This window comes from Jaculus jaculus, chromosome 12 (assembly GCF_020740685.1).
Source record: "Jaculus jaculus isolate mJacJac1 chromosome 12, mJacJac1.mat.Y.cur, whole genome shotgun sequence".
NCBI lineage: Eukaryota > Metazoa > Chordata > Mammalia > Rodentia > Dipodidae > Jaculus > Jaculus jaculus.
The window spans coordinates 19,103,282-19,131,251 of NC_059113.1; the positions used below are offsets into that span (position 1 = coordinate 19,103,282).

A 27,970-nucleotide genomic window follows, 5' to 3' on the forward strand; every position below is an offset into this window, starting at 1 on the left:
TCCAAGCCACTTTGCGAGTGAGCCAGTTAGCAGTGTGATGAATGCTGTCCCTGGAGCAATAGAAGATGGCCTTTTGTCTCTGCTGGCATGGGTAGCCAGAACAGAAGAGTAACCTTGGAGCCTGCATCTAGAAATTGTCATGCATTGTTCTAATTATAAGTCACAAATTTGCCCAATCACTTATATATAGAAAAGGTCTTGAACAGTGGTTGTCAGCACTCTTTTTTTTTTTTTTAAATCCAAGCATTACAGATAGAACAGTGCTTATCTGCCTCAAACTCTGACAGTTCCTGAATCATACTGTTTTGAAGGTTGCTGGGGTCACTGATGGCATCTTTGGCATTGATTTGGATGCCTTGTTGAGTGGTTTGTGGGCCTGGCAACCACTCTAATGGAAAGTGACCCATAGGCGCCTCCTTATCTAAGAGTTGAGAACTTCTGGCATCAATTTCTCCTTCCCTAGGGAAGTCAGTAGGTAGTCCCAGACAGTTATCATTTTGGGACAAATAATCCATGAGGGCTCCCTAAGACAGCATCTGGCTGAAATTTGTGAAATATAGAATTTTCTTGGTAAAAGAACACACTTTTTGTTTAGTATGATTTTTGCCACACTGAGCATCTTAACATTTCTTGAACAGCTACTGGAATTATAATTCCCTTGTGAAAGAGAGAAATACAGGTCTGGGAGATGACTCAGTGGGTAGCAGTGCTTGCTGCTCAAGCACAAGGACCTGAGAGGCCGGAGACTGCTGGAGTTTGATTCCCCAGCACCCAGGTAAACTGCTGGGCTGGGGGTGGTCATGCACCTCTGTAACCCCAGTACTGATGGAGAGGGGCTGGAGAATCCCTGGGGCTCGGTGGTTTGTCTGATCAAGAACGGCAGCTCCAGGTTGACTTTTTCTTAAGGAAAAACATGTGGGGCATGTGCATCTGTACACACACATGCATACACCATATACACATGCCACACACCACACCAAACCACACCACACGCATGCAAAAGAAAAAGAGAAAGAGATGCTCACTAACTTCTCTAGGCAGCCAACCTTCTGTATTGTGTCTGCACGTGAACTCATTTAACAAACCAGACCCCTCGGTCAAACCCTTGAATGTAGCAGGCAGATGCCCTCAGCTCTTAGCATTTCCCTTGACCACATCATAGCACGGTTGCCAGATTTCAGCCTCTGGACTCGGGCTCCTTGGCTCTACCTCCTGACACTGCCACTTCCCAGGTATGGGATTTGAACAAGATAGCTAACCTTTCTGGGCTTCAGTGTCCTCATCTGAGAAATGGGAATCATTTTGGTCATTACTGTGTTGGGTTGTCAAAAGACTAAATGAGATAATTGGGGACATGTGCTTAGAGCACATAGCAACTATGACCTTATTTTCAGTAAAGAGTATAACAATTTTAGACAGTGTGCATTTGACTGGCAGGAGCAGATGGCTACTCATGTTAATTTTTTTTTTTTTTTTTTTTTTGGGTAATATGGCTACATAAGAAATTGCATGGCCACCCTGACCTGATGACGGCTGGGGTCATGAGGGAAGGTCCACAGCCTCTGAGTCTCTCCCTCATGGGTTGGTTTGCTTCCCTTTGAGTGTCAGCCCTGTCTTGTCTTCTGTAGACCACCTTTCTTGGGGTATGACTCTGCATGTGCTCGAAACTCCCCCAACTCTATGTAAACTGTCACATCAAGCAGTTCTCACCACGAGCAGCCTCCCGGTGTCCTATCAGGTTTCCCGGGAGGGAATTCCAGCCAGCAGAGGGATGAGCTATGAGGTACCATGGCCTTTTTGCCCAAGGCTGCTGCTGTGCTAGGTTCTCTACAAAGGTGGTGTGCTGATGGGGACAACTAGCAAGTCTAGGATAATCGTGGTGTCACAGTTCAAGGTTGATTAAAGAGTGTGTCTGTGGCTACTGTGCTCCCCGTCCACTCGATTAGTTTTGCCTGTTTTCATGCCTCACCTCCCTGGAGTCATACACTACTTATTTAATTTGTGTCTGGTGTCTTTGTGTGGTTCAGCGGTGCTGTACAGATCTGCAGAGCACTCATTCTAGTTGCCGTATCCCATTCTTTGACAACCCTGTATTTTCTCTGGCCTACTGCTCCCGGCCATTTGGGTCATTTTCTGTTTTCATCTATTCTTTATGGTGCTGCTGTGAACTTCTGCTGAACTGTTTAGCACTGACTGTTTACCAACAGAGGCTTATTCAAGGCGTGGCAAATTATCTTCCATCACATGGAATTGAACTGATGGTCTCTTATGAGTATCGTTAAGGTTTTTATCTGGTAGATTATTTTAACATACCTGTTATGTCTATGTGTGTGTATGTATGTGGCAGCCAGAGGATTACTTGTGTTGTTCCTTAGTTGCTGTGCCCACCCCCCCCCATCTTCTTGGAGACAGGGTCTGTCACTGGCCTGGAACTCACTAAGTGGGCCAGACTGAATGGCCAGTGAGTCCTGGTAGTCCATCTGTCTCTGTTTCCCTTGCACTAGGATTGCAAGTGTACCACCAGGCCTGGCTTTTTTCTTTTCTGTTCCTTTCTTTTTCTTTCCTTTTCTTTTAATGTGGGATCTGTGGCTTGAACATTGGGTTCTCATGCTTACAAGGCAAGCACTTTATGGACTTCTCTTTTTATGGTGACTTTCCTGGCATAGGGGCACTATTTGGGTATATTTCCATAAGTGCTCTACTGTTGAGTTTGCTGGTGGAATGTATAAGTGAATGAATGGTGTGGACCACTGCCCTTTGGAAATGAGCTCTATTTACAGTCAGGGCTTAGGCCTAGCTGACTAGTACCTTAGTTTAAACTGATTTATCCAGGAGAGGACATGTGGCCCAAACTGGACCACTCATGATTATCTTCTAGGAATTTAAAATTAAAAGCTGAAAAGAAAGAGACTGAATGGACGTTGCTGATCCTGGGTTACTGTTGGGGACCGAAGGCACAGTATATCCTGCTCTTCCCAGTTCTTTAGGACATATACAGATCTACAAGATTGCTTGAAAAAAAAAAAAAAACCTGCAAAATGATTTTGGACTGAGTTCAAGATGCAAAACCGAGAACATAATGTGCTGTGAACGTTCCATGCCTGGTGAGCAGTGAAGAGCTTCAGCGCTTTTCTTCCTGTGACCTTGGCTGTTTCTGTAGAAGAAACACTGAATGTGAGCTTTTCTTTTCTTTTCTTTTTTTTAAACTGGCTTTCAGCTGGCTTCCAACTCAACCTCCCTACTGCTGGGATTATAGGTACAGCACTATACCTGGCTTTGCATGTTGGTGGTGATTGAACCTGGCTTTCACACATGCTAGGCACTCTACCAACTGAGCTACATCCCTGACCCTGACATGATCCAATTGTGTGAACCAGAATATTCAGTATTGAGGCAGCAGTCCATGAGAGGACTCGATAGACTTGAACCAGGGGAACGGATGGAGAGCTGCAACAGATGGATGGGCAGGACCCTAAGGTGGACTCCCAGGAATTAAGTGAATGTGGGCATAAAGACAGAGAAATTGGAGATGACGCCAGGTTTGGAGTTTCTGGGTAAGGAAAGTTTGTGGTAACACTATTATAAACCGGAACATTCCAGACCAGAGAGCAAGGGGGAAGGAGTTCTGTGTGGGAAGCATCAGCGTCCTGATGAAATAATCAGATTGTTCTGGTCAAGCACAAGGGGTTAAGAGGACTGCTTGGGAGTCACCTTGTGCTTCTTGGGCACCTGTGACTCATGCACCTCTTGAACTTCGCGTTCCCTCCCTCCTCAAGGCTGATACCTCCCAGAGAGATTAAAAAACGAGATGGTGCATGCAGAGGGTGTGACTTACTACCTGGCAATTAAGTATTCATAAAATCTGCCTTCACGGAATGATGCTGTTGTGATGCTATCCAGAGAGCCACTGGAAAACAGGGAGCAGACTGCTGAGGCCGGGGAACTGTGCAGATAGCTCCGCCCACCCCATGCCAGTTAGGAGGAGAGGGAGCAGGAGCTGGGGGAGGAGATTGACTAACTGAGCCCAGGAGGAGGGCTGCTCCAACAGTCAAAGCATTAGTGAAGTCCTCTGTTCTTCCCTAAAAACTTTAAGGCTCAAGTTAAGTAAATTGGCACTATGGGGGAGCAACGTGAGTCACTCAAACGCACAAGGTGACCGAGTCCTCCGGGTGGCAGGTATCCGCACATCCACTCTCACCCCTGGAAATTCTTCCGTCTCCTGTGCTGTCCCTTCCCACGCTGCCAGGCTCCTGCCTGCTGCCGCCACCCATGTCTGGAGGAGAGCCAAGGAGATGAACTGGAAAACAGGAAAGAAGAGGAGAGGAAGGAAAGTAAGGAGAGAGAAGAGGATTCGTGTTATTTGGGGCAGGAGTTCCCCCATTTCCTTCAGGGCTTCTAGCTTTCACACGTTGTGCACCTACTCCCTTCTCTAACCTTCCTCAAAAATAGGTAGTCATATTTCAGTACAAAAAAGAAACGATAGTGGAACAGTATGTGTACAGCAAAAAGGTGGGAGAAGGGAGAGAAGTGTCCAAATGAACGAAAGGAAAAAGGGTTGGAAAGAGGAGGGCCTGGTTTGAAATGGAGATCACGGTGGTGAGGAGGGTGCTCCAGAAAATAGGCTACCAGAGGTTTTTAAAGTTTTGTTTTGCAAACGGAATGCTTAACTCAAATTGCCCCCCCACCCCGCCCACCCCAATCCGTCTGTGGTGTTTTGTCAGCCTTCAAGCTAAACCCCAGGCCCGCCCTCCTCAATGACGAAGTGGAGGGGTCAGCAGCTGCGGAGTCATCTCAGGAGTTACAGTTCCCCTTAAAAAGTAACAGACCACCCAAGCACAGGGATGGGTAAGAGCCAACCCTGGCGTGTCTGGAGTTCTGGGGAGGAAGCCCTGGGGTCAAAGCTTTGTGTTTGGGAAATTAAAACTTGGCGGCGGGGGGGATGTCTAAACAAATCAGATTTTCTATTATGCTGCAATTGTGAATTTTACAGGGTATTTTAACTCTTCCCTAAATTAACACGAGTGACCATGTGTCACGTGTCTTTAGGATCAGTAGAGATCCTACTTACCCTGCCCTTTTTTTTTTTGCAGATATTCGAAGGGTCACACCGACTTCCAAATGTGGACATAAGTTCTATAAAGTTACACGTTACCGTTTTTGGTTTACCTGCTGTTGAATATTTAGAAAGGCGTCCTTTCTATCCTTGAACCCACAGGGCTGGCTAACCTGTTGTTTTCGCAAAGCCACTTCCCCCGTCTTTTTCTGTCCTAAGCATCCCCTGGGCTCGATCTTTCCTTTGCTGCTAAATGTCTGAAATGTTTCAGAACTGCCAGCCGTGGCTGGCACAGGGCACCTCATTGGGGAAGCCCTTTTCTCTGGGGATGTGCTTGTTTAAGAAGAGTCGAATTTCGCGGCCGAAGCCCCGGGCCCTAGAGGTGCAGGTTCTGGCCGAGTGCCCCGGGTTCCAGCCCTGCACGTCTGGGGGGGGGTCCCCGGAGGGCCAGGGGGGGCCGCGGGCTCCGCCGGCGCTGCGCTGCGCTCGGGCGCTGTCCGCGCGCTCTCCGCCGCCGACGCAGGTTCGGCCATTTCCGGCCCGCGCGCTTCGGCAAGTTCCGTAGCCGCCGGTCGGAAATGGCTGCCGGCCGGCAGGGGGAGCGGAGGCTCGCGCGCGGCCTGGGAGGCGCGCGGCCGGCCGCCGGAGCGGCTTCTGGGAAGCGGAGTTTCGCGCCGGCGACGGCGGCGGCTCGTCCCTGAGCGTCCTGCAAGCCGGTAGGCGTCCTTGGAGGCACGGGGGCCGAGGGCCGGGCAGCGCCCGGGAGGGCTCGCGGGAGGGAAGCGGGACCGGCCCCGAGCGTGCGGACGCGGCGGGCGCGCAGCAGCCGGTCGTGCGGTGCCCGGGGAAGCGGCTGCCGGGCGGAGTAGGCCTGTCCCGAGCCTCGGGGCCCTGGCGGGGACGCCAGGCCAGTGGCCCCGGGAGCAGCGCCGGCCGTGTCCCGCGGGTGGGCGGCACGGCCCCGCCGCCGCCGCCCCCCGCCCCCACGCGCGGTTGGGGCTGCCGGGGACCCTCCCTCCCTCCCTCCCGGACGCTCGCACCGGCTGTCCAGCGTTCTCTGCTGCCCGAAGCCCTCCACCGCCGCTGACCCGCCGTGCTGCAGCTTTCTGGGGATGAGGGCGCAGCCCCCGCCTCGGCCCCGCATCCACCGCGGCTGCTGCCCATCCTCGGGCTCCTTCCAGGGGCCTTGCCTCCTTTCCCGGTGCCCACTTCCTGGCCAGGGCCAGGTGCTGCTGCTGCTGCTGTCTGGCGCCCAGGCCCAGCTCCAGCGACGGGCTGCGCTGCAGGACAAGGCTTAAGGGGGTGCAAGGGCCCCCCACGCCCCCACTTGCCTGCTCCATAGGTGACAGCCTCAGGCCGGAGCCTTGCACATCTTTGCAGGGCAGCGCCCAGGTGTCCCTTTTCCTCGCCCACAGTGAGCCCGAAGCTGAGCTTCTGTTTTAGGTACCCATGGCTCTCCACGGAAATTTGTTGGATTCAAACCCCAGCCTGGGTTGACTCTCTTACCTTAAAAAAAATAATCTAAGGGCTCCGTCAGCTCCTTAGACGAACTCCTTTGGTGGAGACAGAAATGCATGACACCACATGTGTGTTATTTTTCTTTTCCATATGTGATTTATTTACGAGGCGCCTTTAGCTCTGTCCTATTCTTTGTCAGATTTGAGTAGTTTGGCATTTGAGGGCTGGACTTCCTATGCTCACTCTTTTCTTTCTTTTCCTTTCCTTCTTTCTCTCTTTCTTTGTTTTTCTCTTTCTTTTATGGTGCAGCAGTGGAACTGTGGTTTTCTGCCTTGTTGCTCAACAGCTAGGCTTGCCCTCTGGTCCAGTGCCTAGAACTGCGCAAGAGCCCAGGATGGTGATGAGGGTTCCCTGATAGTCTTTAGTGAAGCCAGGCTTTCTAAGATTATTTCATAGGAGACTTTGAAATATTTGATGATGAAAGAAAGCAACTTTTTTTTTTTGTTGTTGTTGTTGTTGTTTTGAGGTAGGCTCTCACTCTGGTCCAGGCTGACCTGGAATTAACTCTGTAGTCTCAGGGTGGCCTTGAACTCATGTCGTGCCTCCTACCTCTGCCTCCTGAGTGCTGGGATCAAAGGCGTGCATCACCACGCCCGGCTAGAAAGCCACATTTTCAAACTTGGTGTGTTAAAAATACTTTTTCCTGTGGGAATTTCTTGATCTTTGCCTGTGGAGAGTACTCATGAGTATGAGAAGCATTTTATGAAAAGGCAATCTAAGTGCTTTTGGGAAGAGAGCTAAAATTGTGGATCTAGAGAATTGTTTTTATTTCTGTTTATTTATTATTTATTTCTTTAAAAGCAGGGAGGGATAGAAGAGACGCCTCTAGCTGTTGCAAATGAACTGAACTCTATATGCATGTGCCACTGTGCATCTGGCTTTATGTGGGCAGTGGGGAATCAAACCCAGGTCCTTAGGTTTTGCAGACAAGTGACTTAACAGTGGAGCCATCTCTCCAGCCCTGTTTGTGTATTTTGCTTTTTCTTTTTTCTTTTTTGGCTTTTCAAGGTAGGGTCTCACTCTAGCCCAGGCTTACCTGGAATTTTCACTATGTACTTTCAAGGTGGCCTTGAACTCACAGCAATCCTCCTAGTTCTGCCTCCCAGATGCAGGGATTAAAGACATGCGCCATGATGCCTGGCATGTTTATTTTTTTGAGGCAGGGCTTACCCTATGGCTCAGGCTGACCTGGAACTCAGTGACCCTCCTGCTGTATCCTTCACTAATGCTGGGATTATAAGCATGAGCCATCACACTTGGGCCTAGTACAGCATTCTTGAAACATTGTCACCAAAGGTATGAGGGGCAGGCCTAATCAAACACTTGACAAGCATGTCTTCCCTCTCTCACACCTCACTTTTCTAGGGGAAAATACTGTTAGGAGATACTTGATGTGTGTTGGATTCTCTTAGTGATTAGGGCTGAGGGTTTTCTTCTTAGAGTAAAAAGACTGAGTGAGTGGGTTAGAGAGAGAGAGACAAATGGGCTTCTAGGAGAGAGGGGAGAGTCCTAAGTGTGTTTGAAGTCTTCAGAAGAAAGTCTGCTTGCTGGAGAAGGCTGTGTTCTCCAGTCTACGTGCTAGATCAAAGGACAGTCAGTGAAGATGGGCTCAGGAGTAAGGCCATGGAAGTGGTCCCTATCCAAGTTGAGACAGGTGACTATAGAAGTCTGGAAAGGGGTGGGAGGTATTACTTGATATAGTCAGGTTCTAGGAGAAAAAATAAGGATTCTCTGAGACTGTGGTGAGGCTGTGCTGTCTCCGAATACAGTTAAGAGTGAAGTAATGCGAATCAGAGATCTTTAATAAAGTCACTAATGTCTGCTAGACGTTTATGGGTGGGTGATGGTAGTGCCTGCCTACAATCCGAGCACCTGCTAGGTAGAGTCGGGATCAGCAGTTCAAGGTCATCCTCACCAACATAGTGAATTTGAGGGCAGCATGGGCTACATGGAAACCTGCCTCAGAAAACAAACATAAGCAGCATATTTTTTTCCTCTTATTTTTTGTTTCCTCTTAATTTGTGATGTCCTTTTTTTTTCCTTTTAACCTGTGATGATGGGACAGCTGAACTGAGAGAAAGGGTCCTCATGTGTCGGCATTCCATGAATTGGTAATGTGCAAGCAAATGAAATTGACAGTTCAACGACAGAAGTGGGGTCACCTGCCAGAACAGTCCCCTCCTGCCTGAGGCATTTGTACATTTCTTTCACATTTTCAATCTTCAGGTGTCTTGGGTGATGCAGGTGGGTACAAGAGGCACACAGAAACTCATTTAGTACCCCGCTTCTGCCGTGCATAGGTGACAGTGTTCATTATGGGATCTTGCTCAGAGGCATCCAAATGACCCATTAAAGTCCCAGGGACAGAACCCTAGGAAGATGGATTGCAGAACCCGCTGTGGGGTGAGCGTCTACACTGTACACCAGCACCTGATAGGTACGTCAGTGTCTGTGGCTGAGGGAGCGGAGCTGTGCAGCGCAGACACAGGATGTACCAGAACCTGATAGGTACAGTAACCCTGGTGTGTAACCCACACTGGGTGAGCAAGGCTGTGCTGGAGGGAGAAAGCAGTACATACACAGCACACACCAGAACCGGATGACACAGTAGTGCTTACATGTAACCCGTGACTGAGTAAGCACGGCTGTTGCAGAGAAATGTAGAAGAGCAGACGGCGTATGTGGCTTGCAGGGCTGTGGGCCTGGCCCGGCGCTTTTTAGACTGTGAGGGATGTTAATGATTAACACCCTGGGTGTCGGTGGTATTGACAGAGTCCCTGTTATCCTGGCCTCTCACATTAGAATCACATAACCTTCTCTGACTTCCTTCTAAATGTGTTTTTTTTTTCCAACTAATATTTCATCCTCTGCAGGAGTGATACCATACAGGAAGTAGGCTGGGAAGATGCCCTCGCATCTGTATTGAGAGTGAAGATAGCCACACATTCCGACGGTGGATAACGTGTTGACTTCTTACCTTCTTTGCCATCTCATGTGCTTTTGCTTGTGTAGATTTGTTCTTTAAAGTCACTGAGAGACAGGAATATTACAACATTTTGAGATAAAGGGGTCCCCCCCCCGGCCATGAACCCACCTGACTTTTATTTAGTCTCGTCTATTTTAACATACAGTTGAAGAAATGGACTCCAAGAAGCATAAATTATGAATTACAGTTTATTTAGAGAAAATTGGCATGGGGGAGGGCAAGAAAGACTGAGGCCAGAAGGGGACCCCTTACCCGGCTGGGAAGGGGGAGGGGAGGTGAAGAAAATCACCTTTACAGAGATACTCCCCTGCCTAAAACCTGTGGCACATATGCCCACATGTGGAAGGCAGGACCTGAGCGTCCATGTAAAGGATTTAAAAGAATCACACGTGGAAAGCGAGGCGCAAGAGTGCAAGCCCTTTGCCCTCACATAAGAAAGAGCTAACAGATTTTTAGACAGTAAAGGTCCCAGAGCTTAGGGGAGAGTCACCGGGAAGACGTTTTCCTTCCCTCTTCCCAGTGGGAAGGCCTTAATGAAACAGGGACCAGGAGATTCAGACACCAGGAGAATGAGTAGCCTTGAGACTGGTTTTGGGACCAGGCCTCTTGTAGTCAATTTGGATGGAGTTTGTCCTCAGACTCAGGTGTGTAAGGGAGAGCCCTGATTGGTCTGAAGACTCAAGGGCTGGCCCAGGTGTGCAGGCTGGGGAAGAAGGTGGCGCTGTTGCTGAGGGAGGCTCCTAGCCACATGGGTGAGACTGGACGAGATGGAGAGTTGGTTTTGCCGGGGTGGCATTTCCTTGTCCTTGTCCTTGTCCTTGCTCCCGTTTTCCCTTCAGGAGGATACATGTTAACATACGGCTTTTTGAGGGAGTGGGGCAAGGTAGCAAAGACAACTGAGACTTGGGGTGATGGTGATTTGAACAGAGTCAGACGTAAGTGGCAGAATTCCTGAACTGGTCACTGATGCTTACTGACCTGTCAGCTTCCCTGGGCAGTCTTTGCAGACAGGTCTAGGAAACATTTTCTCAGGTGGAGCTGTGGTTTGCCTGCCTGCCATTTGCCTCACCTTTTAGGGCTGCATAGAACAGATCGACTTACAGAAAACTTGAAATTGAAAGTCCACTTTGAGAAAAAGGGCGATATACAAAAATTACTACTTTTTGTCTTTGGAGAAAACGTTGTAAGATTTGGTAATACATCATGTATACCTGCTGCCAGGTTTTGAAGTCTGTTCTGGGTGGCTTCTCTGTTGTCGGTGAGATTGCTGTTTTTCCCCAAGTCTTCTATTCCCAGTGCCACAAATTTTCATTCCCGTCAGCTGTTTCTTACTTGATGGTTTTAACTCCCCTCACCAATTTCTGTGTACTCTGTCCTCCATTCATGGTGTTAATGGCCCTCTTAAAGTGTGGCTTTCAGCGCAGATCACAGTATTCCACGTACAGTGCTGAATGACAGTAACCTTCACTTTGTTTCAGCTTCCACTTGGCTTCAGAAAGAAGCAAAACAGAAATCGAGGTGATGGCTCTTTTTTAAGCAGCCATCCACACTCGCCTCGCTGAGGTCTCACCATGCGTGTACGTGTGCTGGTGCTTGTTCCAGCAACAACCGAGCCGCTTCTACTCAGTTCTGAAATCAAAGTGCTGAGCTTTGTCCTTATCTCTATTAGATTTCCTCTGTAGAAATTCCAGACCCATAGCTTTGTGTATCCTGGATTTTCTCCCAGTCTTGACTTACTCCTCCCAGCAAGACTTCCTTTATTTTTTAAGCTGTGAAAACATAAAAGCATTGTGGCTTTTAATGGAGAAAATAACTGATAAGGTCCCAAACAATTATTAATGGACTCAATAGAAAATTAAGGGGGTCTTTAAAGGAAAGCTTGTGCTTGAAATTGTGGAAGTGAAACAAGAAGGAGATGCTGGGCAGAGCCTTGCTTCCTTGAGCTGATGGAGTGGTGAGATTTAACCCTCAGTGAAACAAATATACATACATACGTGTGTGTGTGTGTGTATGCACATATATACATATATACATACACACACACGTCAGTGAAGTCCTAAACCTAAAAGTATCCAGCCTCTCATTTGGGAGTTAAAAAAGGACCAGGATCTGGGTGTGATGGCACAACCATGTAATCCCACAACTCTGGAAGCTGCAGCAGGAGGATTGCCATAAGTTCAGTGTTAGCCTGAGCTAGCTACATAGAGAGACCGCTCTGTCACAAAACAAAATAACAACAACGGAAAAGGACCCAGAACCTATGAGGTCAAGCAGAATAAAAAATTGTTGGCCAGGCATGGTGGCGCATGCCTTTAATCCCAGCACTTGGGAGGCAGAGGTAGGAGGATCGCCATGAGTTCAAGGCTACCCTGAGTTCCAGGTCAGCCTGGACTAGAGTGAAACCCTATCTCGAAAAACCAAAAAAGAAATTGTGACGTTAGGGGCTTCAATAGGCAGAATGATACAGACAGGGCAAAACTTCAGGCTCAAGTCAGTCTGCCCCTAAAGCCAGAAGCGGGGCCTGAGTCACGAGCTGATTTACACATGGTTTGATTCAGTTTCTGCTTGTCATTTAGGGAGGCCTGCGGTGCTAACACCACCAGTTATATGCCCACAGCATAAAATAACGAGTGATGAGAGATGGAAGTGGCACCCTTGGAAAGGTTACTTTATTCTCTAGGTACTCGTACAGTGGTTGTCTGTTCCAGAGACATTAGTGAAATCCAGCTGGAGAGCGTATTAAGCTTGTTCGTACACTTCTGTCTCCTCATTTCATTTTATTTTTCATGGGCTCTGGAGACCCTTGGATTTCTGCTCTCCTCCAGAGCTGGGTTACAGATGTGCATGGCCATACCCAACTATTTAGGCAGGTCCTGGGGATCAAATGTGAGCAGTCTCTCAGGCCTCCTCAGGGCCTCATGCCTGCACCATAGGAAGAGCACTTGACCACAGAGTCCTCTCTCTAGTCCTCTCCTCATTTTTGAAAACAATACAATAAAAATATTGTAGGCATAAATACAATGAAACCACATATGGTGGTGCATACCTGTAATCCCAGAATTTGGAGATTGCCAGGAGTTTGAGGCCAGCCTGATTGGCATGAAAAGTTCAAAAAGCCCTTGTTTTTAGGTGGGAGAGAGAGAGAGAGAGAAGCATGGTGGACAGAGAAGTCACACCCAGTTTCATAAGGTCGAAGTGCAGTGGTTGCTGCTTCTGCCTTTCTCTTCAGACATTCCCCACTACTGCATGTTGTAAGCATCTTCCGCTTCATTTAAAATTAGAAAGTTCACAGCAGGTTGTCTGTCTTAGTGGAACTTTTCTCCCTTTTTATTTTCATTCTTTGAAGCAGAGTCTCATTGGAGCACAGGCTGTCCTGGAACACACAGCAGTCCTCCTACCTCAGCTTCCTGAGACCTGGGATTAAAGGCATGCACCACCACACCCGACAGCCATGCTTTTTATTTACCTTACTCATATTCTTGGACATGACATTTTTTTAAAGAGTTTCTATTCAAACTTTTTTTGTTTATTTATTTATTTATTTTTATTTGAGAGTAACAGACAGAGAGAGAAAGGCAGAGAGAGAGAGTGAGAGAATAGGCACGCCAGGGCCTCCAGCCACTGCAAACGAACTCCATATGCGTGCACCCCCTTGTGCATTTGGCTAACGTGGGTCCTGGGGAATCAAGCCTAGAACCAGTGTCCTTAGGCTTCACAGGCAAGCACTTAACCGCTAAGCCATTTCTCCAGCCCGGACATGACATTTTATTCTATATTGTATATTTTGGAAAGAATCCTGAGTATTTATACCTTTGTTCATTCAGAATACATTATTTATTTATTTATTACACAGAGAGACAGAGAGAGAGAGAATATGAATGAGAATGGGCACATCATGGTCTGTAGCCTCTGCAAATAAACTCCAGATGCATGTCCTACCTTGTACATCTGGCTTACATGGGTCCTGGGGAATTGAACCTGGGTTCTTTGGCTTTGCAGGCAATTACCTTGACCACTAAGCCATCTCTCCACCCCTAGAATATATTTCTTAAACTGTAATTTTTTAGCCACAGTCCTTAGCCTAGGCTAGCCTCAAACTTCTGATGTAGCTGAGCATGACCTAACCTTGAACTTCTGATCTTCCTGCCTCCATCTCTTGAGTGCTAGGATTATAGACATGTGCCACTACACCTGGTTTTATGGGGCACTAGGGATCAAACATAGGGCCTTTTGACTGCTCGGCAAGCACTCTTATCAACAGGGCCACATCCCCAGCTCACCAGAGTGAAATTGCTAAGTCAAAGACAGGGACGGTTTAGACTTTCATGACAAACAGTAAAGGTTTGTTTTCCTTCCTACTCAACACAGCAGAAGTAACTACCAGACTGTAGCTGCCGGAGTGGTTCAGAGGTCTGTACTCATGACCTTTCTTTTAATGTTTTTTTTTTAAGTTTTTAATTTTTATTAGCATTTTCCATGATTCTTTTAATGGTTTAGTGTGAACATTCTTGGAGATAATTTTGGTTTTCTCATTTAGGGTTCTTGCTTAAGTATATAAAAGAAATTGGTGTGTGTGTGTCCACAGGTACATGAATTTGAGCACAGGTGTGCATGTGCCATGGTGCGTGTCGAGTCAGAGGACATTTTGGGGGGTTTGTTCTTGTCTCCCCCCTTGTTTGAGGCAGGGTCTCTTGGTTACTGCCGTGATTGCCAGGCTAGCTGGAATGTGAGCTTCCTGGAAATTCTCCTGTCCTCTGCCTCGCTTCTCACCGTAAGTGCTCTGGCTTTACAACCAGCTTCCGGCTTTTATGTGGATTCTGTGGATTGGAACTCAGGGACTCACACTCGCACCATAAGTGCTTTATGCAACATCTCAGTGGACTGAGCCATTGCTCCAGCCCTTAAAAATAATATCTGGAAGTGGAGCTGGGGTCAGGGTAGGCTCAGTTTAAGTGTTGTCATGACTCACTGCCAAACTGTTCCAGAAAGCTTGGCCAATCCCCAGTCCCTGTAGCTGAGTGAGAACGTTTACTCTGCATCCCGATGAGCTCTTGGTGTGACACTTTACAATTCTTTGTTCTCTGTTAGGTGGAAAACGACACTGTTAGGATGCACCTTTGATTGCTGGGAAGGCCGGCACGCACTTTAGCATGCGAGTCCTCGGGCGCTTCCTTGTACCCCAGCTCCAGATCCTTTGTTGCGTTGCCTTTGCTTCCTTTTATCCTGTCAGGTTGCAAATGCTTCTCCATATTTTAATCAAGCATAACCCTTTTTCTTTTGCAAACCCTAGAATGCTCTGATTCTTACGTAGGCACATGTGTTGAACTTCCGTGGCTATGGTTTTTGCTTGGATTCCTGGAACAGTGGCCGTGTTCATCATGAGATGAAGTCATATGCTGTCTCCCTTTCTTCTAGCTCACTTGTAGCTCTTGAATTCGCCTGGGTCTTTATTTAGTTTGTTGTGCAGGAATCTGACTTAGGTTTTTCTCAAGTAGATAACTGTCACCTTATTTATTGAAATGTCTAGTGTGATTACTTTAAAGTGATTCAAGAAGACAGCTCCCTCCCTGCCCCTTGTTTGGTTATGCGGCTTAGTCTGCCCTCAAACTCTGGATAGTCCTGCTCAGCTTTCCATTGGTGGCATTACAGGTGTGCGCTGTTGTGCCTGGGTTATTTTTCTTAATTACAGAAGTAATATATGCCATTAAGTAAAATAAGATACAGTGTCTTGTCTGTAAAGGAAGAGTAGATTGAAGGAGTTAGCAGATCTCTCCATTGAGGCTCTGAGAAATTCATCATACTTCTGCTGACCACCAAGAAGTCTGTCAAGAGATTTCTGCCTGTTGTTTTGATAACCCCAGGGGAGCTGGGTATCTGGCTGGCTATCTCTGAAGAAAGAAGTTCAAAGAAAGTTCGCTGCCTTCACACTTGCTAATGCTTCTCCCTTCCCCTCTCCTTGAACATAAAACCTCCGACTCTATGCTGCGCAGACTCCTCACATTTCCAGAGTAGATGTGAAAAGTTGTGTGCAGCATACTAGACCAGACAGACCTGCATTTGTGTCTGGACTCTAAAGCTTGCTGCTTTGTCGTGAGCAAGTTTTACCTAACTCCCACGATTCACCACTTCTTCATCTGTAAGGTAGAATAACACAGTGGCTGGTGAAATGATCAATAGTGTGAGGTGTGTGGCCTCGAGCAGGTGCCTGGCATATTGCAGTCATCTTTCAGGGTTTGAAGTGTAGTCTGCCAACTTCCTGCTGAACTCCGGGGTGGAACTATTTGTCTTCCTTGGGTCTTTAATTGTGTTGAATGAGATTGCCCACTGTTTTTCATTAAACCAGTGTGTCCGTTTCTTTCTCCTTCTGGGGAAAAACACCCAGCCAGAAATAGCTCAAGGAAGGAAGGGGTTCATTTCATCCTACCAGGTAGAGTCTGTCATGGGGTGGGGAGGAGGGCGCACAGCAGGGGCTGGATATGTCATCACATCTTCTCATCAGAGGGGCGGAAGTTAAACAAGAGTGATGGATGCTGGTTGTTCAGCAAACTTTCTCCATTTATACAGTCCAGGAACCCAGCCCTTGGGATGGTGCCACCCACAGTTAGGGTGTGCCCTCCTACCTCAGCTAATCCAGAGGACTCCTGCACAGACGTGCCCAGAGATTTGTTTTCCATGATGATTTTAAACCCTATTAAGTTGGTGACCAGAGATTAACCGTCACAATCAGTAATTTTGGAGTTAAAAGTTATATGCTGTGCATTGAAACCACCTGTAGCACATTTGTAATATCTCCTCCACCTCCCAAGACTGAGGCAGGAGGATTGTGAGTTGTAGGCTAGCCTGGGTTATCTTTGGTTTTGTCACAGAAACAAAGCCAAAAAGTCACCCTCAAAAGAAAAAAAAAAAACTCACCTCCAAATATCACTGAAGCCCTTTGTTAAACTCCAAGAGCCTAGGCTCCACACTTGGGAATTCTCTAATTCAGTAAATGAAGAATGGGCTTAGGTTATGATTTATAAAATATTTTTTTATTTTAGAGATAGATAGAGCCAAAGGGAGAGAGAGAATTGGTATGCCAGGGCCTCAGCCACTGCTATCAGATGCCAGATGCTTGCGCTGCCAAGTGGGCATGTGCGACCTTGTGCTTGCCTCAACTTTGTATGTCTGGCTAATGTGGGATCTGGAGAGTTGAACATAGGTCCTTAGGCTTTGCAGGCAAGCACCTTAACCACTAAGCCATCTCTCTCCAGCCCTGAAAAATATTCTTTAATGACATATTAACTTGATTTGTACTCCTAGCTTAAAACTGACGGGTAAGACTGCAGGATTTTGTTTTGTGTGATACAGTCAAACCGGTGGGAGGGGAAACAGATGTGTCAGTTTCACATGGAGGACTGTCCTTGAGAAGAGACTTCTGGGTTCAGGTTCACTGGTGACTGCAGGCCACTGTCGGTGTCCTTGTTCAGAGCTGTCTGCACTTGGGCAGCAGCAGGAGTATTTGTTGATGACCTCCTTTTGAGTATTTTGCACCTTGGTCACTTACTAGACGTCGGTGCACTTGCACTGGTCTCACAGGTCGCTCTGGAGCCCGGGAATGCTTGTTTACACCTGGTACAATCCCACGATGGTGCTACGCTTGTCTTGTGATGGAGTCACTATCAGGCCTTAGTTCATCAGAGCAGTTTTATACACTTGGTTTTAGTTTTCACTTGATGATGGTACTCTATTTCCCTTACTTACAATAGAAAAGAGAAGTTAGACTCTTTCCTCTTTTTTTGAGGTAGGGTTTACAGTGTAGCCCAGGCTAACCTGGACTTCACTATGTCATCTCAGGGTGGTTTTGAACTCATGGTGATCCTCCTACCTCTGCCTCCCGAGGGCTGGGATTAAAAGCGTGCGGGTGGCTGAGAAGTTAGAATCTTAACTGAGGCCGTCTTGGACTGTTTCAGCGCTTACTTCCTGACTTCATGGACTAGTCCTACATGGCCAAATCAGCTTGTCTGTCAGTCCTGTACTAAGTGAGGAAGTCAGGAAATGATGTATTTCTGGGTGGATTGAAAAACAAGATCAAACCTGGGATATTGCTTTCAACAAGCTCGTGGTCATGATTTCCTGTCCAAAGAGTTGTGGCCATGGTGAGCAATCACAGTGACATGGGAACAGTCTGCAGAAGCTCTGCCCAGGGCTGTAAAAGAATTGATGAGCCAATTTTGGCTTAAATTGAAAAACAACACAATAGTACTATATACATAGGTACGCCGCAGGTATGGGTGCCCAGGCTATAATACTTTGAGTTCAGCATTTTCTTGCTTAGTAAAGAAATACTTTAAATATGAGCAGTGTTGGCTTTAGGTTTTGAAGTGCTATTATCAATTGTGATTAATCATCCAGAGGATCAATACAATTATAGGTAATGTAAATAAATTTGCATGTGACCAGGCTGTGTCCTTTAGTATAATAGGCTAAGCAGTTTGCATAATAGTTAGGACATTAGGAGTTTGGCCTCCCGGTCAGGCTGCTTTTGCTTGAATTCACTTCTTGTCACTTCACATCTACAGATGGCCCTGGGTACATAATTCACCTCTGTGCATTGGATTCCTCACGTCCACACTGGGAAGAACACTACTGGTATCTCCCTGACAGGGTTCTTGTTAGGATTAAGTTAGGCTTACTCTGGCACACAGTGAGCATGTAGTCATGTTAAGCTCTTCTTGTCGTTTTAGTTTTTAAATTTTTCTGTTTAAAAATTATTTATTTATTTATTTGAAAAAGAGTATGGGCATACCAAAGCCTCTTGCTGCTGCAAATGAACTCCAGATGCATGCACCACTTTGTGCATCTGGCTTTATGTTGGTACTGGGAACTTGAACCTGGGCCAGCAGGCTTTGCAAGCAAGCAACTTTAACCACTGAGAACATCCCCTCAGCCCGTTTCCTTTATTTATGAGAGAGAGAGAGAATGGGCGCACCACGGCCTCCAGCCACTGCAAACGAACCCCAGACACATGCACCACCTTGTGCATCTGCCTTTATGTGGTTACTGGGGAATTGAACCCAGTTCCTTAGGCTTTGCAGGCAAGCACTTTAACTGCTGAGCCATCTTTCCAGTGCTTTTTTGTTTTGTTTTGTTTTGTTTTTCAATGTAGGGTCTTATTCTAGCCCAGGCTGACCTGGATGAAATTCACCATGTAGTCCTAGGGTGGTCTTGAACTCACAGCCATCCTCCTAACTTTGTGACCCAAATGCTGGGATAAAAGGCATATACCATCACACCCATCCTATTTTAGGTTTTTAAAAATATATTTTTATTTTTATTTATTTATTTGAGAGAGAGATACAAAAATAGGCAGAGAGAGAGAGAGAGAGGGAGAGGGAGAGGGAGAGAGAATAGGTACTCCAGGGCCTCCAGCCATTGCAAATGAACACCCCCTTGTGCATCTGGCTTACATGGGTCCTGGGGAATTGAATCTGGATCCTTTGGCTTTGCAGGCAAGCACCTCAACCATTAAGCCATCTCTCCAGCTCCTATTTTAGGTGTCTTTTCTTTTTCTTTTTTTTGTTTTTGTTTTTGTATTTCGAGGTAGGGTTTCACTCTAGCTCAGGCTGACCTGGAGGTCACTGTTTAGTCTCAGGGTGGCCTTGAACTCATGGCGATCCTCCTACCTCTTGCCTCCCGAGTGCTGGGATTAAAGGTGTGGGCCACCTCGCCTGGCCTCCTATTTTAGGTTTTTGAAGCAGGGTGTCATTCTAGCCCAGGCTGACCTGGAACTTACTCTGTAGCCCAGTCTGGCCTTGGACTTACAACAGTCATCCTAACTCACCTCTCCAGTGCAGGGATTAAGGGCACAAGCCATACCCACCATGGAAGGTTTCATTTGGAACATCGAAAAGGTCTGGCTTCTGTTCCTCACACCATTCTGTTCTATTTTTATTTTATTTAGTTATGAGAGAGAGAGGCAGAAATATACATCTGGGAGAGAGGGAGAGAGAGAGATGAGAATGGGGAGAAGGGCGGGAGAGAGAATGGGCATGCCAGGGCCTCTAGCCACTGCAAACAAACTCCAGGCCCATGTGCATGCACTACTTTGTGCATTTGGGGAACCAAACTGGGATCCTTAGGCTTTGCAAGCAAGTGCCTTAACTGCTGAGCCATCTCTCCAGCCCACCATTCTGTCTTAAATCTTTCAGTATGGTGCATACTAGCAGCCCAGGCTCAACTGGCCACTCCCTTGTGCTTCTTGCATGTCTTGCTTTCTTTCGCATATATATGTATATGTCGCATGTGCATGTACATTTGTATGCGTGTGGGCATGTGTGTGTAGGGCAGAGGTTGACATCAGTTGTCATTCCTGATTGCAGTCTCTGTATCTACTAAGGCAGGGCCTTTCACATAAGCCCAGAGCTTGCTGATTAGGCTGGCCTGGCTAGCTGGTCCTGAGGATCTCTGTGTCTGCCTCTCAGCACTGGGGTTACAGGCACATGATGTCCTCAACTTCATTGAAATACACTGAACGAGACCCAAATAAACATACACCAAAATCATGATAGGAAATTTCAGTACCAGGGAACAATTTAAAAAGAAGGGGCTGGTGAGATGGCCAGGCATTTAAAAGCTCTTGCTTGCAAATCCTGATGCCCAGGTTTGATTCCCCCATACCCACATAAAGGGAGATCCACAAAGTGGCACGTGCATCTGGAGTTTGTTTGCAGAGGCAGGAGGCCCTGGTGTGCTCAAACACATTCTCATTCTACCAAAATAAAAAAAAAAAAAAAAAAGAGCCGTTACAGCAAACTCAAGGCAATGGTCCTGCCTGTGTGGTGGGGAAAGCTAGAAGAGACACAGCTGCAGAGAAAAGGAGGTGGAGCCCTGGTGCTTTGTGATTTGGGGCTGAGGTGATGAAGAGGGGAACACAGTTTATGTACAGAATTGTGACTTGGAGCTCTCTCTGCACTGTGAGCAGCTATTTCCGCTTTCCAGAAACACAGGTGGCTTCTCCCTCCTCAGCAGCCCACAGGTGGAGAGTTGTCCTTCCTTCTACCATGGAAGGAAGTCTTGGTTAAGGAAGGGTGTACAGGTAGAGCATGAGTGTGATCTCAATGAGGTCCCCAATGAGGGACCTCTGACCTTCTTTGGGGGAGAAGATGCACTTGTTGGAACCTTCCTTGAGGTAAAGGAGAGGTGCCCTTGCTGCCATTGAACAGAAATGTGTGATGCCTTCACTTTGTAACTCTTTAATTAAATTAATTAATTTTGGTTTTTTTCAAGGTAGGGTTTCACGTCTCACTCTAGCCCAGGCTGACTTGAACTCACTCTGTAGTCTCAGGCTGGCCTTGAAAACACACACACACACACACACACGCACCCTCACACAGATGCACTGGTGCACACATGAACATACACAAAAGAAGTTAAGTTTTGAATCTCTGATAATGAAGGAGGATAGGAGAGAGCTAGCTTGTTTAGGCAGTCTCAGGGATTGAGAACCAGGATGTGCCAGCTTGCTCACCTGCCACCAGAAACGCTTGGCACAAATGCCTGATGGGACTGACCCACTGTGCTTACCTGGGCTGACCCTCAGGTTCATTCTCCAAACTTACCAGCCAATCAGGTCTTCCCCTTACATACCTGAATCTGATGCTATAGAGGCCTTCCAGGCCCGCCCACTCTTCCGTCTGGATGAGACTACGTGTGTGTGGTGTGTCTTTTCTTGTTTGGTCCACAGGGACACACTTAAGTCTGGCTTCCCCCTTACCCAGCCTAGTTGGGCAGAGGAGCATACCACTGTTTCTTGGTTTGGATGGCTTTTCTGTTTGTCCCTGATTTATACTTTGGGTTACTTCTCACTTTAACTACATGTATGATCTTTCTCTGATCTCTGCATCTACCATGTGGGTGCTTTCACCAGCTGTGGACTTGCTGCCTGTGGACTTGCTTTCAACTTGGGGTGACCATGAGTATAACTCTCTTCATCACTCAGTTCTCTCTGAATTTCTTCTGTTTTGATACGAATGCACATGGCAGATGCTGTGTGTGTGCTTTTTCTGAGTCTATATGTACATCTGACTGCTACTTCCTATGTGTTTTCAACTCAATTCCAGTCCTTTTATAAAGACCTCATTTTCTCTTAAATAAACCTTATAAATTATACAGTATTTTCATGTGATGTGTTTCCTAAACCTCACAGTCTGTGATTCCCCCTAAATAAACTTAATTCACAATTTTATCCTTCTTGAGTCCGTCTTTATTACTTTGTTATTAAAGGTAGGACAGAACCCAGGCTGGAGAGGTAGCTTAGTGGTTAAGGCACTTGCCTTCAAAGCCTAAGGACACAGGTTTGATTCTCCAGGTCCCATGTAAGCCACATACACAAGGTGGCACATGCATCTGGAATTCGTTTGCAGTGGCTAGAGGTCCTGGCATGTCCATTCTATTTCTCTCTCTTTCTCCCCCTCAAATAAAAAAAAAAAAAAAAAATTAAAAAGGTAAGACAGGACCCAAAACTTGGAGTTCATAAATTCTTGGGGACCCTTCTTGAACCCCCAAATCCTGCATCAATACTAAATTGAATACAGTGAGACTTCATAGGGTTAAACAGCCCTTTGTAGTTTGAGAAAAGTATGAAAGCCATATGACTTCCAGTGGCCTCAAAGGGCAAGGGTGGTGGCAGTAGGAATTGGGTAAGTGGAATGTGTCTGTCATTATCCACTGGGGAGTGAGATGGAATATGGAAAGAGCACAGCTTGAGCCTCTCTTTCTCCACACTGAGGGGGAGGGTTGAGAGTCTCGAATGGAACACTTGAGGGGTAGTTGATAGGGTGACTAGGTGGAGCAAACCCTGATTGAGAAGGATCTTGAAAGTATGGCAAAGTGTGATGGTGTGAGCAGAGGATTGCTGTGATGAAAAACCAGTTTAAAAAATAGAACAATTGGCAAAACTTACTGGACTAGCAATGCACGAACAGAGAAGTACGTAGACCCAAACAAAAACAAAACCTCAGCCTTCAGTAATAACCAGCAAGAAGACCTTTTGCCTCTTACATTGCCAGATTAAGAAAACATAATGGCATTCAATTGCATTCGTTGGTTTAATTAATGCTTAACTGCGACATCTCCCTGAAACCTCAGAGGCGGCTTGCTTTCAAAAGTCTTCCCATTCACATCTCAATTTGATGCAGGTCATGTGGCTCTCTGTAGTCACTCTCCTCAGAGGGGACAGGGATCTGGGCTGCTTCCAGCTTGTTCCTTCACAGTTTTGCAGTGTGTTGCCCTCTGTGCTTCAGGTGGGAGGAGGAGGAAGAGGGAACCCTGTTAGTTCTTAATTGCCAGTTGCAGTGAATGACATACTGCTTCAAGGCACTTTCCCTTTGGCCAGACCTGGTCTGGGTCCCCAACCTAATTGGTATGGGAAACAGAGCACAAAGAGATACTTGGAGTAATAATCACTTGTCACACTGTTATTGGTGAGCTACTGGTAAATGGGAACCTTGATACTGCTAGTGCAAAGATAGTCTCCTCTGTCTAATAGTATTTTAAAAAAACAAAAATGGAGGGGGGAAAGAGCCGGGTGTGGTGGAGGCAGAGGTAGGAGATCCACCATGAGTTCAAGGCCACCCTGAGTCTCCATAGTGAATTCCAGGTCAGCCTGAGCTAGAATGGAACCCTACCTAGAAAAAACAAAAGCAAACAAACTGCCCCCCCCCCCCGCCAAAAAAAAAAAAAAAGGAAAGATATTCTTACTGTGACCCAGCAATTTCACATGATAAATTCCTATCTGTATGCAAAGACAGCTACAGGAATATGGCATTGATTGTAGTGAAAAGGTTATAAACAGATGTCTAACAAAAGGGACTAGCAAGATGAATTATGACCTTTCTGTACCATGGGGTGATATTCAACCATTAACAATTGCATACTAGGATGTTTAGTGATGTGTAACAATAGATTTCTTTTTGTTCTTCCTTGAGTTAGAGTCTCATGTAGCTCAGGCTTGTCTCAAACTGGCTATGTAGCTGAGGATGACTTTGAACTCCTGAGCCTCTTGCCTCCCGCCTCCTGAGTGCTGAAGTTCTGGGGTGCTGGGGTTATAGATGTGTACCACCACATCCTGCCTGACAGTTCTTCATCTAAGTAAAAATAATCAGGTTACAAAAATGAACATATGGTGGCCCAGTTTTGTAAGCTTATACGCATAGGAAAAGGAGGCCTCTGCTTTTGGCAAAATAGCAGACTAAACAACCCCTTCCCCCATGCTACTCCTCTGCGCAGGCTAGCAAGAAAGGGCGAGTGTCATTCAAATAAGAAGTGGAGGGGTGGGGAGGCTGAGGCCCAAGAATCTAGAATCTGGGAGTCACAGATGCTGCTGTGCTTCAGGATTGGCCAGTTTTGGAGACTGGCGTTTCAGTTTTCTCAGAAATGAAGAAAAACCCTTGGGTTTGTGAGCATTAGGATTGAGACACCAGAGAAGAATATAATCTTCAAAGGACTGAGCACTCAGTAAAACAGTAGGTGGACCAGAGAACATCTGCCATGAACACACAGATGCCTCTTACACTGGATCGTGGCTTGGCAGGAGGAGAAAATATCCACCAAGAAGTCATGACCACAGATTTTCTGTCTGTGGATTTTGTGTTCCTATTGATAGTTGCTGCGTCGTGTGGGGCACCCCTCTAGAGTGAGAAGTTGATGTAAAGCCATGCAAAGCTAGTGGGACCAAGAAGCCTGTTAAGCACAGACTGTTATAGAGTGTTGCACATAGATTTCACGGAAATAAAACGCTACCAGATGAATTCAGTGCAGGATTATCAAGCCCAGGAGGAGGCAGTCTCCATCCTTCTTGAGCAAGCAGTGGATGGGACAAGGGAAGCCCAGCAGAGAAAGAACACAGAGCAGGAGCAAAACTGAGTGCTGTGGTAAAAGTGAAGGCAAGTTTTGTTTTTTATTATTAAGACAGCAGGACTTAGGGGAAGGTAAGGTAGACATCATCAAAACTAAAACCCAGCAGGTAGGCTAGTTGTGCCTGACAGAGGAGAGAGTTAATGAACTAGGTAGATGGAAAGGCACTAACTGGAGCATGGCCTGTGAGCTACATCTGGCTCGTGGCACATTTTCTCCAGCCTATAAGGTAAAAATGATCTGTACATTTTTAAAAAGCTTGTCTTTTTTTCTTATTTCTTTTGAAGACAAAATAAAATAGGCTACAGAGATTGTATGCGACCCATACAACCTGAAATATTAACTGCCTGGTCCTTATTTAAACACTCCCCAACTCCTAAACTAGACAGATGTGAGGAAATTTTCAGAAGACAGCACACAGGGCCATGCAGAAATTATAAAGGGGAGATTAAAGGTATGGAAAAAGGAAGAGGTGCCTCACATACATCTAGTTATCTAATAGGAACAGAAGAGGGGAAAAAAAAATCAGAGACAGTGGCTGGTAATTTTATAAATTAATCAAAGACACAAATCTTAAGATTCATAAAGTTCAGGAAAAACCCCACAACCTTTTACACCTACATACCTTTTGTTTTTGGAGTTAAGTACTTTCAATATAAAGATTTTAAAAAACAACCAGAACATAAAGTCAGATTGCTCACCAGGGTCAGTTGGACTGACACCTCACTTTTGAATGGCAGTGATGAAACCCAGAAGATTCTTTAAAGTGTGGTGGAAAAGGAAACTGTAGCATTGCATATCAGAAGAAACGGAAACAACTAGAGAAAGAAGGAAGCACAAAAGGGAACAGAATACTGTGAGCAAGGAAAAGGTAAAATTTGTGAATGAGGCTGGAGAGATGGCTTAGTGGTTGTGACACTTGCCTGCTAAAGCCTAAAGACTTAGGCTCAATTCCCTATTACCCACGTAAAGCCAGGTGCACAAAGTGGCACATAATCTGGAGGTCGTTTGCAGTGGCTAGAGGCCCTGGCATGTCCATTCTCTGTCTCCCTCCCTCTCCTTGCAAATAAATGAAAATTTAAAAAATTATTTAAAAAATTTGTGTATGAACCCAACCAAACATAAATTGTTATGGTAGCTTGAGGCTAAAACCAAAGTGGAGCCAAGATATTAGTCCATAATGTCTCTTTGATAGAGTTTACTGTAAGTAGTGTTCTACGGCTCTTTTATTTTTTTAAAATTTTTATTACTTATTTGACAGAAAGAGGCAAGAGAAAGAAAGAGAGAGGGAGAGAGAGAGAAGGGGGGTGTGGAGAATAGGCATGCCAGAGCCTGTAGACACTGCAAACAAACTCCAGACAAATGTGCCACCTTGTGTATCTGGTTTATGTGGGTTCTGGGGAAATCGAACCTAGGTCCTTTGGCTTTGCAGGCAGTTGCCTTAACTGCTAAACCATCCCTCCAGCTGAGGCTCTTTTTATTAATTGAGCTGGGAAGGAAATGTTAGAAATACCTTTAAACTTTCAGCCTGGTTAGATAAGATTGCATGACACTTTTTTTTTTTAAATTTTTTATTTATTTATTTGAGAGCGACAGGCATAGAGAGAAAGACAGATAGAGGGAGAGAGAGAGAATGGGCGCACCAGGGCTTCCAGCCTCTGCAAACGAACTCCAGACGCGTGCGCCCCCTTGTGCATCTGGCTAATGTGGGACCTGGGGAACCGAGCCTCGAACCGGGGTCCTTAGGCTTCACAGGCAAGTGCTTAACCGCTAAGCCATCTCTCCAGCCCTGCATGACACGTTTTAAGAATACTCACTAAAGAAGAAAAATTAAACACAGTTGTCCTTAATGTCAGAGGAGCTGCTTGTAATGTTTCTGTTAGTATCAGAGGGGCTTGTTGTAGGATTCCTTCCTATTAGTATCAGAGGGGCTTGTTTCAGGACTCCTGTTAGTATCAGAGGGGCCTTTGCAGGATTCCTGTTAGTATCAGAGCGGCTGCTTGTAGGATTCCTTCCTATTAGTATCAGAGGGGCTTTTGCAAGATTCCTGTTAGTATCAGAGAGGCATTTGCAGGACTCCTGTTGGTATCAGAGGGGCTTTTGTAGGACTCCTGTTGGTATCAGAGGGGCTTTTGCAGGATTCCTGTTAGTATCAGAGAGGCTTTTGCAGGATTCCTGTTTGGTATCAGAGGGATTTGTTACAGGATTCCTGTTAGTATTGGGGGGGGGGGGGCTTGTTATAATACTGCAGTTGATACAAAGATCTGAAGATACACAGGTTTCTAAAGATAATGGCGTATTTGTATGGATTTGTATACATCCTGCTGTATGTTATAAGCCAATTTCTAGATTACTTACAATGCTGTATTAGCCTGCTTCCTATTCCTGTCATGAAAAACTTGAGGCCAAGTAATATATAAGGAGATTTAACAAGATCCATCAATCTGGCCAGAAAAGTCAGCCAACTGCCCACCATGAGATTGCCACCTCCACCATATTCAGTGGGTCAGAAGAATCTGCAGAGGAAGCAGTGAGGAATATTGCTCGAATGCTAGCATCAGGGCCTCCAGCCACTGCAAACGAACTCCAGATGCGTGCGCCCCCTTGTGCATCTGGTTTACGTAGGTACTAGGGAATTGAGCCTCGAACTGGGGTCCTTAGGCTTCACAGGCAAGTGCTTAACAGCTAAGTCATCTCTCCAGCCCTGTATTATTCTTTTGCCAGATGGAATTATGGTTTACATTAATCCCACAGGTTGTCTAGTTGTTAGAATTATCAGATTAAAATTTTTTGTTTATTGTATCAGTTGCTTTCTCATTGCTGCGCAAAAGTAGCTGGCCAGAAGGCACTTATGGAAAGAAGTGAGTTTAATTTAGTCTGTGGTTCCAGAAGGCAGGAGCAGGGAGGCAACATCGTATCAGTAGGGAGGAACTAGGATGAGAACTACATGAGGGGCTGGACTTAAGATCTCGAGGCCTGCTCCCAGTGACACACCTCCTCCACAGCTCTCTGCCTCCTACAGGCCCTGCAGCCTTCCCCAACACCACCACCAAGTACTTGTAGTCAGGTTCGCATTGCTGGCAGAAATCACCCAACCAAGAGCAGCTTGTGAACAAAAGGGCTTATTTTGGCTTACAGACTCGAGGGAAGCTCCATGATGGCAGGGGAAAATGATGGCATAAGCAGAGGGTGGACATCATCCCCTTGCCAACATCAGGAACAAGAGAGTGTGCCAAACACTGACAAGTGGATGCTGGCTATAATACCCATAACCCTGCCTCCCAAATACACTGCCTCCAGGAGGCTTTAATTCCCAAATCTCCATCAGCTGGGAACCTAGCATTCAGAATACCTAAGTTTATGGGGGACACCTGAATCACACCACCACAGTCCTCAAACATGTGAGCCAAAGGGGGGAGGGCATTTTCATCCAAACCACCACATTTGCTTTTCTTAGTTATATTTATTTTAAAAATGGTGGCGTCCTGCACTGTTGGTTTTGATCGGCATGCTCACAAGTT

General features: G+C 46.3%; 1 protein-coding gene across 3 annotated transcripts in view; it reads left to right on the top strand.

Annotated features, from left to right (window-relative positions):
* Nucleotides 1-27,970, top strand: part of Extl3 (exostosin like glycosyltransferase 3) — a 126,694-nt gene that overhangs the window by 60,059 nt on the left and 38,665 nt on the right. Inside the window, exon 1 of one of the 3 annotated variants that reach the window (XM_045130894.1) lies at nt 5,683-5,769. The exons of the other annotated variants lie outside the window; for them this stretch is intronic. The gene's annotated coding sequence lies outside the window, so the exon portion shown is untranslated. Of the gene's footprint in view, nt 1-5,682; nt 5,770-27,970 lie in introns of those variants that run through there. 3 annotated transcript variants of the gene reach the window in all.